General features: G+C 34.7%; 1 pseudogene; it reads left to right on the forward strand.

The window, feature by feature from the left end:
• Positions 1 to 2,037: 2,037 nt before the first annotated feature.
• LOC118610310 lies at positions 2,038 to 2,156 on the forward strand (annotated as a pseudogene).
• Positions 2,157 to 15,406: the final 13,250 nt, after the last annotated feature.

Below are 15,406 nucleotides of genomic sequence, written 5' to 3' on the forward strand. Positions count from 1 at the left end.
TTGACACTCTCTCAACCCTATGATACAAACCAAGTGTCTATTACAGGGAAAGTGTCTTTCTTCAATAGTCTCCTAAGGCAAAGAGCAGTTTGAAAATTAAGGCCCTCATATGAACAATATTGATTCAGGATGGAAAATACTTTTGGTATATGACAGTGAGGAAGAAATAAAGATCTATTTGAATGTAGGACACATGAGGAATTAGAAAAAGGGTCTCGTATATCACTGCTTGGCTTCAAATTCTGGCTCAGCCACTCAGTTGTATATCTTCTCGAGGCCTTCATTTCCTCAACAGTATAATCATAGTATAATTGGACAGATACATAAAGCTCTTAGAACAATTGAGTGTTTCACACTCAATTTTACAGTCTTCTCGGCCCCACAAAGACTTACGTAATTGTGATGTTTAGGTATCTACAATGGAAGCTCTGTTATGATAGTCACTGTCCTTCAAAAACAGTTTCCTGACACCCTTGTCATCAGCAACTAATCTTTCTCTAAGATTTTTCTTGGAAAGCCTGCTGACTGGAAAGCTATCTCCCCAGATGTATTCGGTCTTAAACTTGAGTTTTCATTCTGTTTTGAAAAATAAGCTTTAACTTTTCCAACTTTTCTTCAGTCTTGATCTGTTCGTGCTCGTTAAGGATGTTTCATCTCTTAGAATTCCTTGATGTTAGCAGTGACGGTTTATCATTCTAATATACTTTTGCTTATATTTGCTTGACTTGAAGATGACATACAGAAATAGAAAACCACTCAATAAGTTAACACATCTTTCTTTTGCTCTAAAATCTTGTCTTCTTAAACACTGTAATGTTCTGATTGGCTACAAAACACCACAATGTTGGTTCTTTTTAACTTAAATTGTTAAATTGGTTACATGCCTATAATAATGTAAATGATAAACTAATTAAATGTCCCTCTTCTCGTATGTTCTTGTGAAGAAGCTTTAGCTAAATCCAAACAGGTACAATATTTTTGATGGTTCTGGAACTTATGACATCTTCTAGTACATATTTACATGAGTTTAAGTGAATAGAGACTTTTTCCTTCCTGGCTGGAGATGCGAGCAACTAAGTGCATGGACTCTTTTGCAAGGAGCACATGGCATCTCTTCCTCTTCTCAATAACTGACTTTGAGCTCTCATGATAAGAAAGATTATAGCAGTAGCTACATTCATAAAAGATCATAAGGCTCTGCCACAAGCAGTACCACTATAGTAATCCATAAAGTTTGAACACAGACCTTAAGCAAGGAGTATTCTAACACATACCTTTGCCACTCAAACATAACCATTATGTCATAGTCTAGAGTATTGCTGGCATCCTGAAGTCACAAGGACAAACCAAAATAAATACGGGCCTTTATTTCCAAAAAGCTCTCTAATACCAAAGATATTAAAACATGTGATTTGGGGGTGGAGGGGTGGGGGGAGTATTAGCGATTATTTCCTTTCTTTTTAAACTATGAATTTGATTTCTTTAGTAGCTATCAGATTATTGAAATTATATATTTTATATTGTGTGAGCATTGGTTGTTTGTAGAAATCTGTTTATAGCAGGACAATTTGTAATATGTCAAAACTAAAAACAACTCAAATATTCATCAATAGTACAATGGATATATAAATTGTTGTTTATATATGAATCTAATTATATAAAGGGCTACTATGTGATAGTAAGAACAGATAAGCTATTGCCATAGGAACAACATATCTGACTATTCCAAACATAATATTGAACAAAAGAAGACAGACACAGAAGAGTTTATCTGTATTGTTCTATTTATATTAAGTTCTAAAACATAAAACACTAATTTATACTGGTAACTGTCAGGATATTTTTTCTCTGGGGAAGGGTAGTGACTGTGAAAGGGTATGAGAAATGCTTCTGAGATCTAGTAATACATTTCTTAATAGGCTTCCTGATTTGAGATTTGTGCTCAATTTTGGAAAATTCATTGAATTATATACTTATACTTTGGAAATTTTCCTCTATGCAGTTTATATTTTAATAATGTAATATTTTTAAGTTGCCGTCTACAGCCATGCCACCCTGAATGTGCCCGATCTTGTCTGATCTCAGAAGCTAAGCAGGGTCAGGCTTGGTTAGTACTTGGATGGGAGACCACCTAGGATGGCCAGGTGCTGTAGGCATTAAAAAAAACATTTTTGAAATAAAAAAAAAAATTGCTTACATGTTTACATAAGATATCTCTCAGGTATTCCAAAAAGTTGCTGAATATAAGTTGAGAGTTAGATTGGGAAAAACTCCAAGAGTCAGTGATAACTATGACCATGAACTCATACACATTGTATCAGGTGGCCTGGGGAAATAGTTTATATAGGATTTTAAATAATTTAATTTTTAACGTTTAATCCATTTACTTCATTATTTATCATATGTCTCTTTCCCTCTGTCTATGTGTACTATTTTTTTTCTTTTTCCCCACCATATCAAATGTCGAAAAATTTGGAGTCATACCATAACAGCATTTTCTGATCTACCAATCTAAAAATTCTATAAATCTATTTTAAGTAGTAACTGAAACAGATTTGGGATAATTATGGTTTTAGAGAACCTAGGAAGACTAATAATAACTGCCACTCCTTTCTTAAGTAACTACATGAATCTGTTCAGATATACAGTCCAAGTTTATGTAGGACTTTCTCCTTGTCCTTGCTGTTTGTATTTTACAGAATCCAGCGACTTGCCCATCCACAGTTTTGGTATATGAGTATTTTAGTCACAGCTCCAATTTCCTAATACCAGTTCTAATGTCCATTATTATTTAAGGATCCTCACTCATGTTTTTATAATTGCAACTGCAACTTATTTTATTACTCTGGGATTTAATTCATTTGGTCTGGAAATTTGAATTTATCTACAGCTACTAAATAACTTCTTATTTTCTCCTTGATTTTTAAGTTACTAATCATCGTATTTATTCCACCTTATCCAATTACAAGAGCCTCTTCCTGGCATGAAATTACAGAAGCAGGTAAAGTTGAACAATGTCACTTTCCCTTGTATTTATTAACATGACACCATCTGTTCTTAAGCAGTAGGCTTTTCTCTTTATGTGTTCTTTATCTTATTCTTCTCAGAAATTTAAGAGTGCTGTTGTTTTTTAATTACCCTTGGCATTTTTATAAGCCCAAATTCATGTCAGTTTTTTTGTCTTTATGACAGTTTACTACCATTTTATGTTATCCTTTTGTGTATTTTGCAAATGTTGCTTTTATTTTTAAGATAACTCTAGGTAATCATAAAACTGTATGAAGGTGATACTGTTTATAGAAAGAGAAGTTTTTTCAAGAGTGAGAGGTATAGTTACGAGACTCAACTTGGCCATTCAATGACCTTGATGCAATCCCTTAATTTATATGTGAATTAATTACTTCATTTATAAATAGCAAACACACACGCACACACACACGCACATGCACACACATGCACATGCACACACACATACACATAACTCAGGTCTGTTTAATGGACAAATTTACATGTAATCAAAACCACTATACATAATATATACTAATATAATATATAATATGTATATATATATGTGTACATATATAATATATATGAAAAGTTTATATACTTAATAATATAATAACTTTTAAGTTGAAATTGTCATCTATTTTTTCCTCCTTTACATTTTTATATTGGTAGTCATTTATTTTCTTTTTCAGAGACCATGTTTTCTGAAATATTTTGAAATCTCTTTGACTAGTATCTATGATTTAGGTCTCCTACACCCAGCCTTTCTTTCCTAGACTATTATAAACTCTGAGACAACATGGTCACTTTCTCTCTGGGTGCCTGTCACTTCTGCTTCACCAAGTAGTTCTTCCTTGTTAGTCAAAATTAATTTCAGAGTGGTAGTTCTCACTGCCTCTTTGGCCTCCTGAGAGCTGAAATTGTCAGGGAGGCAGGTCCAGAATTTATCAGATTTTTCTTTTAGCGGAGGTTACCAACAGTCATCTGGACAAGTGAGTCCCCGACTGTCACTCACTACTGAAGGCTAGGCACAGGATATAGCTGTCCTCCACCATGAATACATCTTCCAGAGCTGATGAGCCAGTGTCTTAGTGGCCTACAGTGCACTTCCCACAGCATAGTTATTTATATTCTTTCTTCATTCTATCCAATCCTCTCCTCTAAGTAAAAGCAAGAGTTGTTCAATTTAATTTACATAGTCATCTTCATTAATCCCCCCTATTTCTGTTCAGTTGGTTTCTTATTAATATTTTAGGCTTACTCATAAGTATTGCCTAACTTAAAGTTGAGGAGAATGCATTTTCTTCCTTTCATTAAGATATTTACTAGTATGAGCTATTGTTTCCAGTTACTTTATTACTCACACTCTGACAACATGTACGGAAAATAATTCTGTCTAAATGCTCTCCGCTACAGTTTTCAGTACTGCTGATCATCTATGATACTACTCTTCCTCCCTGGTTATTCCTGCTCCCCTGTATTGTGCCCATTTTACAACTCTAGCTCTGTGCTTTCTTTTCTTCTTAAAATTTAAACTTCAGTTACTGATTTTTTTCTAAAAACAAAGTTGGTTTTGTGCTAAACTTATTCTTTTTGGTTTTCATAAATTATCCTCCACCCCTTGCCGTATGTCTATTTTTCTCATTTCATAAACGATGCCCAGAAATCCTTTTACATAGCCAATTGCATGTTTGCCTCAAGTTTCTTCACTTTTTAAACAGTGACCGCCAAATGAAAGAAAGGAAAAAATGTCTACCTGTGCTCCCAGTTCTTATACGTAACTCTAAAGTTGCTTGAATAGCACTTCAGAGTACAATCAGTGAATCACAAATCTTATGAGAAATTACTCAAAAGAATTCTGTGGTTACAGAAGCCTGAAAAAGGCTGAATAGTACATTCTTGTTTTATAATTTTGTATACTCAAAATAAAAATTCGGAGATATCCTTCAGTCAATAGGAAACAACAAATCAATATAACTTTATCTATACCCAGCATTTCCAAATTATTTGGAAATCTCTTTATCATCAAATATCTAGTAACAGCCCAGGAGCATATTTTATTTATTATAATATTACATAAAATTTATTGAATGCTTACTATAGGTTAGAAATTATGCTAAGAAAATATATATAATAAATATTTATTGAGTACTTAATATTTCCTAGTACTCTTCTTGTCACTAAGAATCCTTAGTGGAAACAATAAAGAAAATGATCTGCCATCATTTTAGTAGGGAAAGGAAACAATAAGTTAAATACACACTGTATACTAGTAATCAGGACAAAAAGTTAAGCAAGAGTAGGATATAGATCATTTAATGATGGGTGGAACAGGTTTTAAATTTTAGACAGATAAACAGAGAAAAACCCACCTACAAGTTAACTACTGAGCAATACTTAAGGATAGTGAGGAAGTTATCCTTGCAGATATATACAAGATAGAAAATTCTAGGTGGGGAGACTTACATATTAAAGGCTCTGAGGCAAGACTATGTCCAATTTATTAAATGAGCAGCAAAGGCCAGTGAGACTGAGAAAAAAGAAAAAGGACAGAGGAGAGAATATCAGGAAACAAAATCAGAAAAGTAACAGAACCTTGCCCTTTATTGATTTAAAAATGGCAAGCCACTGAAGGTTATTGAACAGAGTGACATAATTTGACACCATTTAACAGAATAACTTTGCTGTTGTGTTGAGGTCAGGCAAAAACAGAAATATGAAAATTATAGAAATATTGGGGAGAGATGATAATAGCCTGCACCAGAACCGTAGCGATTATCAAATTCTAGAGATGTTTCAAGGTGGAGAGCTTCACTGCTATTTTTTCTTGTGTTACGTTAGTTGTTGTTGCTCTTACCATTGTTCTGTGCTCTCCCCTGAACAACTGAAAGAGAGTAGTTGCCATTAACTGAGACGAACAAGACTACAGGAGAAGCTGGTTTCCCTAGGGCAAGGGGAGAGGATGTCAGGAATGCAATTTTTAAACATGTTAATTAGTGTCTGAACATATGAACCTACATTATCTCATTCACTCCCATTTAATAACTCGCCAAGCTGGGTACCAATATTGCACCCATTTTACATTTGAAAAATCTAAGACCTACATATCAAGAAATCAACATGAGATCACCCAACTGACTAAACAAGTGCTGAGCTGGGATTTGAACTCAGAGACACTTTATTTCTCAGGCCCACGTTAACAGCTGACAAAATTACCTGCCCAAAATAATAACTATTTATTACCACTAAATTTGGAAATTTTAAGGTTTCTTGCAATCAAAACAGCTGAAATATATAGCCATTGGTGGGCTTGATCGTGCACTCACCTCTCAGTTATCCATGTCAAAAGAATTCCTAAAACTTAGGAGAAAATGACCATGTCCACTGCACATAAATTCCTTCTGAATTCTTAACAATGTCCCTGACATTCTTTGGCATCTTTAAATCCTATCATTCTTTAGGGCATAGGACACTGCGTTCTCTTTAGACCCAGGTCCGTATTATACTGTCTGTGACTATGAATTTATACTAATCATTCTCCATCCCATGATGATTTCTCATCCTTCTGGATCTTGGCTTTGACTTCCCTTTACTTTCTCAAAACCTTTCTCTTTTTAGAATTTTTATTTGCATCTTCCTTCATGTTTTAGAAAACATCCTGCTCCTTAATAAGCCATAATATCGAGGAAAAATAGCTTTTCTCAAATTCCTTTATTTGAGGGAAGATATAGGTTAGCAGTTACAAAACACATCTTATTCCCAAACCTCGTAGATTTCAAGTGCAACCACAGAATTTTTCGCCCCTAGAACTTTCTCTTTCCTGTGCCTAGTAAACAGCCTGCAGAGAGGTGGAACACAGTAAAGAAATGGATGTTAAATGTGGACACAACCATGCTCATTAGTCAAATCTTGGGTTCTCTACTGCTGGGTTTGGTCCTGATTTAATGGACTGGAATGGGAAACACAACAAGCCCATGAACCATTAGAAACTAATGGTTATTCTTTCCTCTTTGCCCCATGTCATTGTGTCTCAGAGCTCAGACAAGGTATAGGAGAGAGCACTTCTGAGGCTACGAAGCAGTCCACTTAGCTCTCGATTCTGAGAATGCCTTAGTCAGCTTGCTGCAGATTCCACCAGTGAGCTTTGACTTCTCAGCAATCTCTCTCTGGAGAGGCTTCCCAGAAATCCATCCGTTCAGCTCACCCCTGAATGCACTTTGAGCAACTGGCTGCCTCTCCCGTAAGCACGTTATTAATGGTCTCTTTTCAAAAGCAGAGATAGTGCCCTGGAAAATACGATATTGATTTTTTCCCCTTCTTTCTCACTGTTTCAATCACTGCTCGTTTGAATGGCTTTCATTTTTAGCAACAACAAGAGAATCTTCGAAGAAAAGTGGTTTATAGGATCAGCCTGAAATAAAATCACCGCTCAATTTAAGCTCTGAAAAATACTATTGATATTTTAATAGAAGTTTGGAGAACCTATCGCGAGCTCAATAATGGCCACAAGGAGTTTATACACAGAAATCATACTTAGAGATCATTTTATTTCTTAGGCAGTATGTGTTAACAGCAAATAACGGTTTAAACCTTCACTTACTTCCATATTGTATACATCGAGTCTCAAGAGTGTGGAAACATTCAGAGCACTTCAGAAGGGGTGGAAGCAGTTCTACAACTCAAATGATTTGTCTCTAATTGGCCCTCATAGAAAAAGCTGGGGTGGTTTTCTCTTAAGCTCCCCATTTGCCTGTATTTGCATCAGGAAATCCCAACTATCCTAGAGCTGAAAGACCTAATGATAATGGATTTAAGTTAAATGGATTTGTTGCACAGATGAGATAAGTAAAGCCAAGGTGATGGTGTGACTTGATGGAAGTGGCCTAGTCTCCAATTCCTGACCAGGACTCCTGCTTTGTGGGCACCTGGAATCTGTCTCTCTACTTGGTTAGTGTTATAGTATTAACTTCTCTCCTCCATTTCCACCCACAATCTCTAAAATGCCTATGGATTTTATCAGCTCTGAATCTTCCTATGCTGCAGAAACATACTCATTTATGAAGTGGAGTAGTGATATTACCATAATTTTTGTCTTATTACTTAGCAAAAGGATAGTGTTACCTTTAAGAGTCACGTGAAGAAAAACCTCTCCCAGGAAAGTCATTGTGTGACTTCAGTCCATATTGATGTTGTTTCTGTCGACCCCTGTAAATCACTGAAAATGCGCTTTACCTGTCCTTGTTCTATCTGTGTGCCAAGACTTCTAGTGAGGTGTTTGAAATCAACATTGTTTAATGGAACTGCTTTTTAATATGTGGTGAATAAATGTGTAAGGCACCATGTTAAGAGGGATACAAATAAGAATACAATATAACATTTTCTTTGAATTCTTTATGTTTAACTTCAAATGCATGTTTTAAATATATGAAAAGAATTTTCCAGGAACAGCTTGGTGTCAAGGAAGATAGTAGAAAGGAACTTAAGAAAGAAGGAAGGCCAAGAGCAGAAGAATCCAGGGCTTGTTGTGGAATTAAATAGGAAAATGTAGAGAAGTAGTTTCAAAAACTAAAGGAGAGGAAATAGGAAGATAAGTTGTTCCTTAATTTGTAGAATCAAAGCTATGTTTTTAGTACAGATGGAGAAAGAACCTTTATTAGGATGGGGAGAGGGATATCCATTCATCCAATCATGTAATAACTATTAATTGGGAACATAGTATGTAGAAGGCTCTATTCTAGGTTCTAGGAATAACTCTGAAATGGTGAGGTTGGGAAGCTATTCTATTGAAAGCCAGACTAGCAAGGATGCTGTGAAAATAAAAAGCAAGATATAGATTGAGATATGTTCAGAAATTGTGCCTGGTTGAATATGAAAGGCAACATAAAGCACTGACTGGGGTGCCATTAATAGGGGAAGGGAAAGTGAGAAGAGCTGATTGGAATTGTGTGTGGGTAGAGGAAGAGCACTAGGTGGATTAGGTTTTGTCTACAGTGTTATGCATGGGATATTTGGTGGAAAAAGATGTCTCATTGGGCTCTATCCCTTAGGATCTCCCCTTTTGCTCTTCTTCCATGAAGCTGTTTGATTAGCTAGGTCTGCAACCACAGAGGCTGCGTGACCTGCTTTGTTCTGGCATTAATACTACTTAGCTTCTTGCAAGATGTAGAGAGCCATTGCCATCAGAAACCAGGCCAACTCCCAAGGGAAAAGAATTGCCTTAGTCTCATTAGAAGAATTCTTGTGAGTTTCACATGGCCAAGCACCTCTCACCAGGAGCCAATACGGTTGGAAGAAAAGTCTAGTAGTTAAGTAACAAGTGGTATAGGACTCACCTGGTCTTCTCTTCTTTGTCTATCTTTCTTGGGAACCATGAAGGAAAATAGTTCTGGCAGCTAGCCATTCTCATTCTTTCCCCAGCAGTGGGGAGCCCAATATAATCCAGCTCCTAGATACAAGATTCTTGCTTCCTGTTTCCATGTGTTTAGCCTGACTTGATACAGGACCTAATCAGCTCCCTAACAACAAGTTTTTCCACATTCTAACTAGTTCAGTATCTAAATGTGAATAAAAGAGGATAAGGTTCTTATCTCCATGAAAACCATATCCTTGGTGGAGCTTCATACACAGGTTGGGAGGAAATTTGATGGCTACGAAGATCTTTGAATCCATGTACTATGTAGAATGCTACCTTTTCTGCTTTAGGAAGACCAACCCATATTTCAAACGGCCACTCCATTAATGAACTTAAAAGAGATTGTAAGAAATATTTTACATTTCTTATACAAATATGCTAACCATATAGAAAATAAATTGAAATCATATTTTATCCCTATTTGAGATTAACTGGGTTTGACATCTGTGATTACAGACAACCTGACATTGATTTATGAAATAGAGAAGTAGAACTTTTGGTCTTTGGGTCCAAGGATATGAACTCAGTTTTAAATTTGTTTCGTTTTTGTTGTTGCTGTTGATAAACATGGATAATCTAATTCCTTGAATTGTTTTAAATTCTATTGTTCTAAGTATAAAATTATCCTCAATAAATAGTTACCCATTTTCTACAGAATTTGTTACAAATATCTTATTTCACCTGTAATATTTGAGCATAATCTACATTTCATTTGTTCACACCAGAATTATTTATTGAGGATCTAATTTATGCCAGGCGTTTCTCCCAGTAATGTGGACGTCATAACTATCTTCTTCCTTTATACCTATGCAGAATCCCTTTATCTTCAAACATTTTTTGAGAAAGTTTACTATTCAACTAGCTGTGGAGTACATGGAAACTCTTTTTAATATTCTTGCAGCTTTTCTGTAAACCTAAATCTATTCTAAAATATAAAGTTTGTTATATGTTTTCTAAAAAAGAAAGAAAAAAAAAACCTCTACCTCCCTCCCTTTTAGCTACCTCTCTTCTCTGAACTTTTCTATTTCTAGATTAGGGTCTAAGAATACATCGAACTATCACTTTGACCTGGGAGACAGCATTTATATATCTATATATCTGTTAGTTTTTCAGTTGGTTCCATTGTTCAAAGAATATTGATCCATGCTTGGTAGCTTGGTACTTCCTGGTGCCTTGAAAGAGAGGAGCCCAAGGGATTAATGAAGTCACCATGGACTTTCCTGACAGAGGGCATTGATATAACAAAGAATTTACTAGAATTACTCCGGATGGAGCCTTCCTACGGTCATACTGACTTTTCTGTTGTTGTCGTTCTTCTGTAGTCTTGACTTCACATTGCATTTTTCTTTTTTGATGAAAACATTGGATTCGCATGGTTTTATAATTTTTCCAAGAGTGCATAATTCATATTTTGCTGATAAATAACATTCATGGTATATTGACAAAGCTAAGTTCTCCAAATACAAACATGAGACTGACAGCAGAAATCCCCTTTTTTGTTATACTACGAATTTTTATTCACGAGTCCATAAAAACACGCTCACACAGCTCCCTCAGTTATGAACCATGCCCCACACATATACTCATACCTGTACATGACACATACATAACCAATCCCAAACTGTGATGAAAACTCATAGGAGAAAAACACTTCACTAGGCATTTAAATTTGGTTTACTCTACTTTAACTATCTTAGACCGAAGGGCCAAATAAGTTGGATTATAAAAAGTCATTTATTATCAAATTGGGGTCATCTTTTTTCAGTTAGAATACTTTTGTTTAATTCTTTTATAGAATCATCTATCAACAACTCAATTAATAAAAAGGTTATTGTGCATTATCTCCATGCAGAGTATCTCAGTAGTCACAGGAGGGATATGATAATAAAATGAAACTTACTTCCACTTAGAAAATTACAGTTTAGAAAGAAATTAAAAAGTTACATAAAAATTTAAATTACAAGAGAATAAAACATGCAAAGATGCCAAGGTAGTTCATGTTTACTTGTCAATAGGGAGTAATGACAATGCATGTATGGGTTCTGTGCCTCGGGTATAGCCGATGCTCTGTTTTCCAGATGTAAATACAGGGAAACTTAAAGGTTGTTATGAAGAATAAGTGAGATAAACAATATGCATTAAATCATGGAAACTGCTTTAATAATATTTCTAAGTAGGCAACACCTGAAACATGCCACAAATACCTTAGTATTGTAGTAGCAACAGGAGAACGTCATATTAAAGAGTCTTCCCAATGAAAATGGATTTATGGATTATTAACCTATATGTCTTTGCAGGCCCTTACACCCCAGCATCAGTCAAATTTATCCAATTTCAGTTAAATATTTTATTGAATGCTCCCTCTAAACAAGGCTGTCTTAATTTGGTTGCCCTGAAATAGATTTTAAGTCTCCAAGATGAGACAGAGAATTATTGAGGTGTGTTTTCAGAACAGCATGAATGGGCAGAAAGCAGTCGAACCAGGATAAAAGCATAATAGAGGCTTTGGTCAACTCCCTGGGTGCCCTGATTCTAGGATAGCCATTCAGAAATGCCAGAACAGAGGCATGGGAAATGGAACTTTGTACCCTTGTATCAACCCATTATTGGATATAGATTTCCACAAGATGAGGGTGTAATCTGGGAAGAAATATCTTCCTTCCATCAAGTATAATTCCTGGTAAGGATCTCAACCATGGTCAGTCTGCAGCCAACACTCCTACTATGGGATGTCGCACACAACAAATGTTTCCTTCTAGGTGTATGGGAAATGAAAAGCTATGATAATCAGAGAGGTTCCCACCTTCAAGAAGCTCTTAGTCTGAATTGGGAAGTAAAGGCAGTCAGATAGATCATAAAAAATCTAGTATGTGCTATCAGCCAAGAGTAAATAAAATACTACAGCTGCATAGAATATGGACCTGAAGACTGACAGCAAAGAACCATAACTACTTCACAAATAATAAGAAATTCATAATCATAACTAAAAACAGCAGAGTCCTGGGAAATTGAAGACTAGTCAAATTGTAAGAACAATATGCCATCACTAGTTCGTTAGCAATGGTTCAGAAAAGCCTAATCCTACGGAAGATGGTTATTATCCAGAGTGAAGATGGACTCCACATAAAACCACTTATGTTATAACAGACCCTATAATAACCCAACAGGACCCCTTGACAGTCTACAGCACATATTCAGAGAAGAAAATGAACTAATCAGACATTGAAAACTCTTTCCTGTTCCACTGAAAAGACTGAAACTTTAGAGCCAGCCCCAAACAGGTTCAAATTTATATTCTATATATTAGCTGTGAAGCCTTGATAGAGTCTATGAACATCTATAAACAACAGTTTTCTCTGAACATTGAGCTAAATGATACTTTATGTTTCAGGGATGCTATAAACTTTACATAAAATGAATCTTGGTCCCAGAAAATGACAGACTAATTCAACATGACCCCACTTTCACTACAAACACACAGACAGTAAACAAACAATAATGCAGATACATGATTTAGCTCAAAGAAATTGAAATTATCAGGTGACAGGAAGAGAGAAAGTCAAGCAAAAGTGGAACTTAGGAGATGAGAACTTGGAAATTAATATTCACAATGAAATAGAAAATGAAGTTTTGGGACAGTAAAGATGCATCAGAAAGAAACTTGTACAACTGGAGATCACAGAAGCATGAAAAAAAAAAAAAAAAAAAGACTGGAGAAACTACTTATACTAGAAAAACCTTTATCTAAGATAAAAGTAAGCATACTTCTGTCTATGGTTCCAGATAGGGAAAAAAAATTCTCCCACAAACACTCAAGACTAAATCTCTACCCTTATCATGGAGTTATTCCAACACTGACATATTAAAGTTAAAACTGGTGTGCACACACACACACATACACTGTAGGTGAACTCCCTGCAGTTTTTAATAGAAGCTAACCCAAAATCTCTCTATGGCACTATTTCCATAACCTAATATAAATTTGATCCAAGATCCAAGACTGATCAATATTGGAATATTAGATAATACATCTCTAAAGATAATAGAGGCAAATCCTGGTGGATTATTATGAACAATTTTATAACAACAATTAGCCAATTTAGTTGAAATCAACAAATTATTTCAAATAACCTAAACTGACAGAAAACTTTTAAAAACTCTGAGTAGCCCTTATTTCTAATGAAATCGTGTGCATTCTCAAATATTAAAACAAAACTCTAGGCCCCAGTGATTTCGTTGGCAAACATTTAAAGAAAAAAAGATACCATTTTTATAAGAACGTTTTCAGAAAATAGAAAGTACTTCCCAGTGTATAAAGTGAATAATGCCTTATCAGAAAATGTACTACACGCACATATACAAAGATGACAATACTAAAAGAGACTAAAATCACAAACTGATACCCTCCATGAGAATATACACAAAATTCTTAGAAAATCAAATCCAGTATTAAACCTTAAGTAGGGTTTATTTCAGGAATGTAAGATCCATTTAAAATCTGAAAAATCAACCAATGTATGCCATCATATTTCTAGAATAAAAAAAATTATATGATAATTTCAGTAGATACAGAAAAGTTATTTGATATAATTCAATAAACTTAGTAAAATCTCAGATAAATAAAGAAAAATAATAAAAGGCTTAAAGACTGAAAAGTAAAACTGTCTCTATTTGCATCGCTGTTAATATAGAAAATCCTAAATAGTGTACAAAAGACATACTAGAAGTAATAAGTAAATTTAGCTGCATCACAGAGTACGAGGTCCTCATACAAATATCAATTGTAGTTTAATATCCTAACACTATGCAATCAGAAAAGAAAATATTTCCATCTCCAATAGCATCATAAAATATTGCAGAAATAAACTAAAAAACCAAGCAACTTCTTATGCAGAAAACTCTAAAACATTAAAAGAGAAAATATTAAAGTTAAAAAATTAATGTGAAAAGAAGCCAACCTAAAATTTAATACACAGAGGAAACTTATGGAAAACAAACGTAAAATAAATAGGTTTCTAGCTAAATGAAACAGCAGACACACTGTCCTTATGTTGAGAATATTCAATTAATTAATATTTTCTATAAAACTGTAATAATAAAGACTTGGTTGACTTAAAATACACAGAAACATGACAAAACATTTGTATTTAGATGGAAAATGTTGAAAGCCATCGTATTGTCTAGTAAGAAAGTAAAAGCACCGATTTGGCACTTTTGTAGAAGCAGAGAATGAGAAGATGGGAGATGAAGAGGGAATGACAGTCACTGGCAGCAGTTAAATCCCCATCTCCTGAACGATGCTCAACTACATCCTCTCCCATAATTTAGGTCTTTTTAAAAAGCTGTATCAAATGGAGTTCCTATCACTCGAAATAATAGAAAAATCCTTATCATCACAAGTTCAGACCTGATCTTTTGCAATTAATGGAAACTTAGAGTTACTTGAACTAATAAAATGAAGACTTGTACCTAATTTGAAAGATGCCTATGGGGATTAGAAACAACATGTGAAAACCATTGTTATTTAGCTGCTATTATTGTTATTATTATTAATATATTTTTGTGCTCAGATAAAAGTCAGATATAATTGTAACTCTCTCATTCCTCAAATGGGAGAAAATGAGACAGAGAATGAGTATTTGGAAATGATGTAAACATGTGTTTGTTGACTTGTATCTCTGGGAGTTTTATAACCTTGCCCTTTTGGGGGGTTTAGGATAATATTTAATAACAGTTTAGATGACTCTACAAATTGCTTAAACACCACCATGTGGTCTCCCATGAAAAACTTTAAATTTTGACTTTTAACACATGGAATACAATTTATTTCAGAGAGTAAAATTCTCCATGGCAAAAAAATTATGCTCTTGAAAATGCATAAGATGAACAAGGGGATTTTTGTGCTTCTCAGTACAGAAGTGAAAAATGGATGTGTAGGCAGATGGAGATTTGGGTTCCCTTTTAGCAATGTATAATTCCATGCTTGAA

This window comes from Rousettus aegyptiacus, unplaced genomic scaffold, assembly GCF_014176215.1.
Source record: "Rousettus aegyptiacus isolate mRouAeg1 unplaced genomic scaffold, mRouAeg1.p scaffold_m13_p_12, whole genome shotgun sequence".
NCBI lineage: Eukaryota > Metazoa > Chordata > Mammalia > Chiroptera > Pteropodidae > Rousettus > Rousettus aegyptiacus.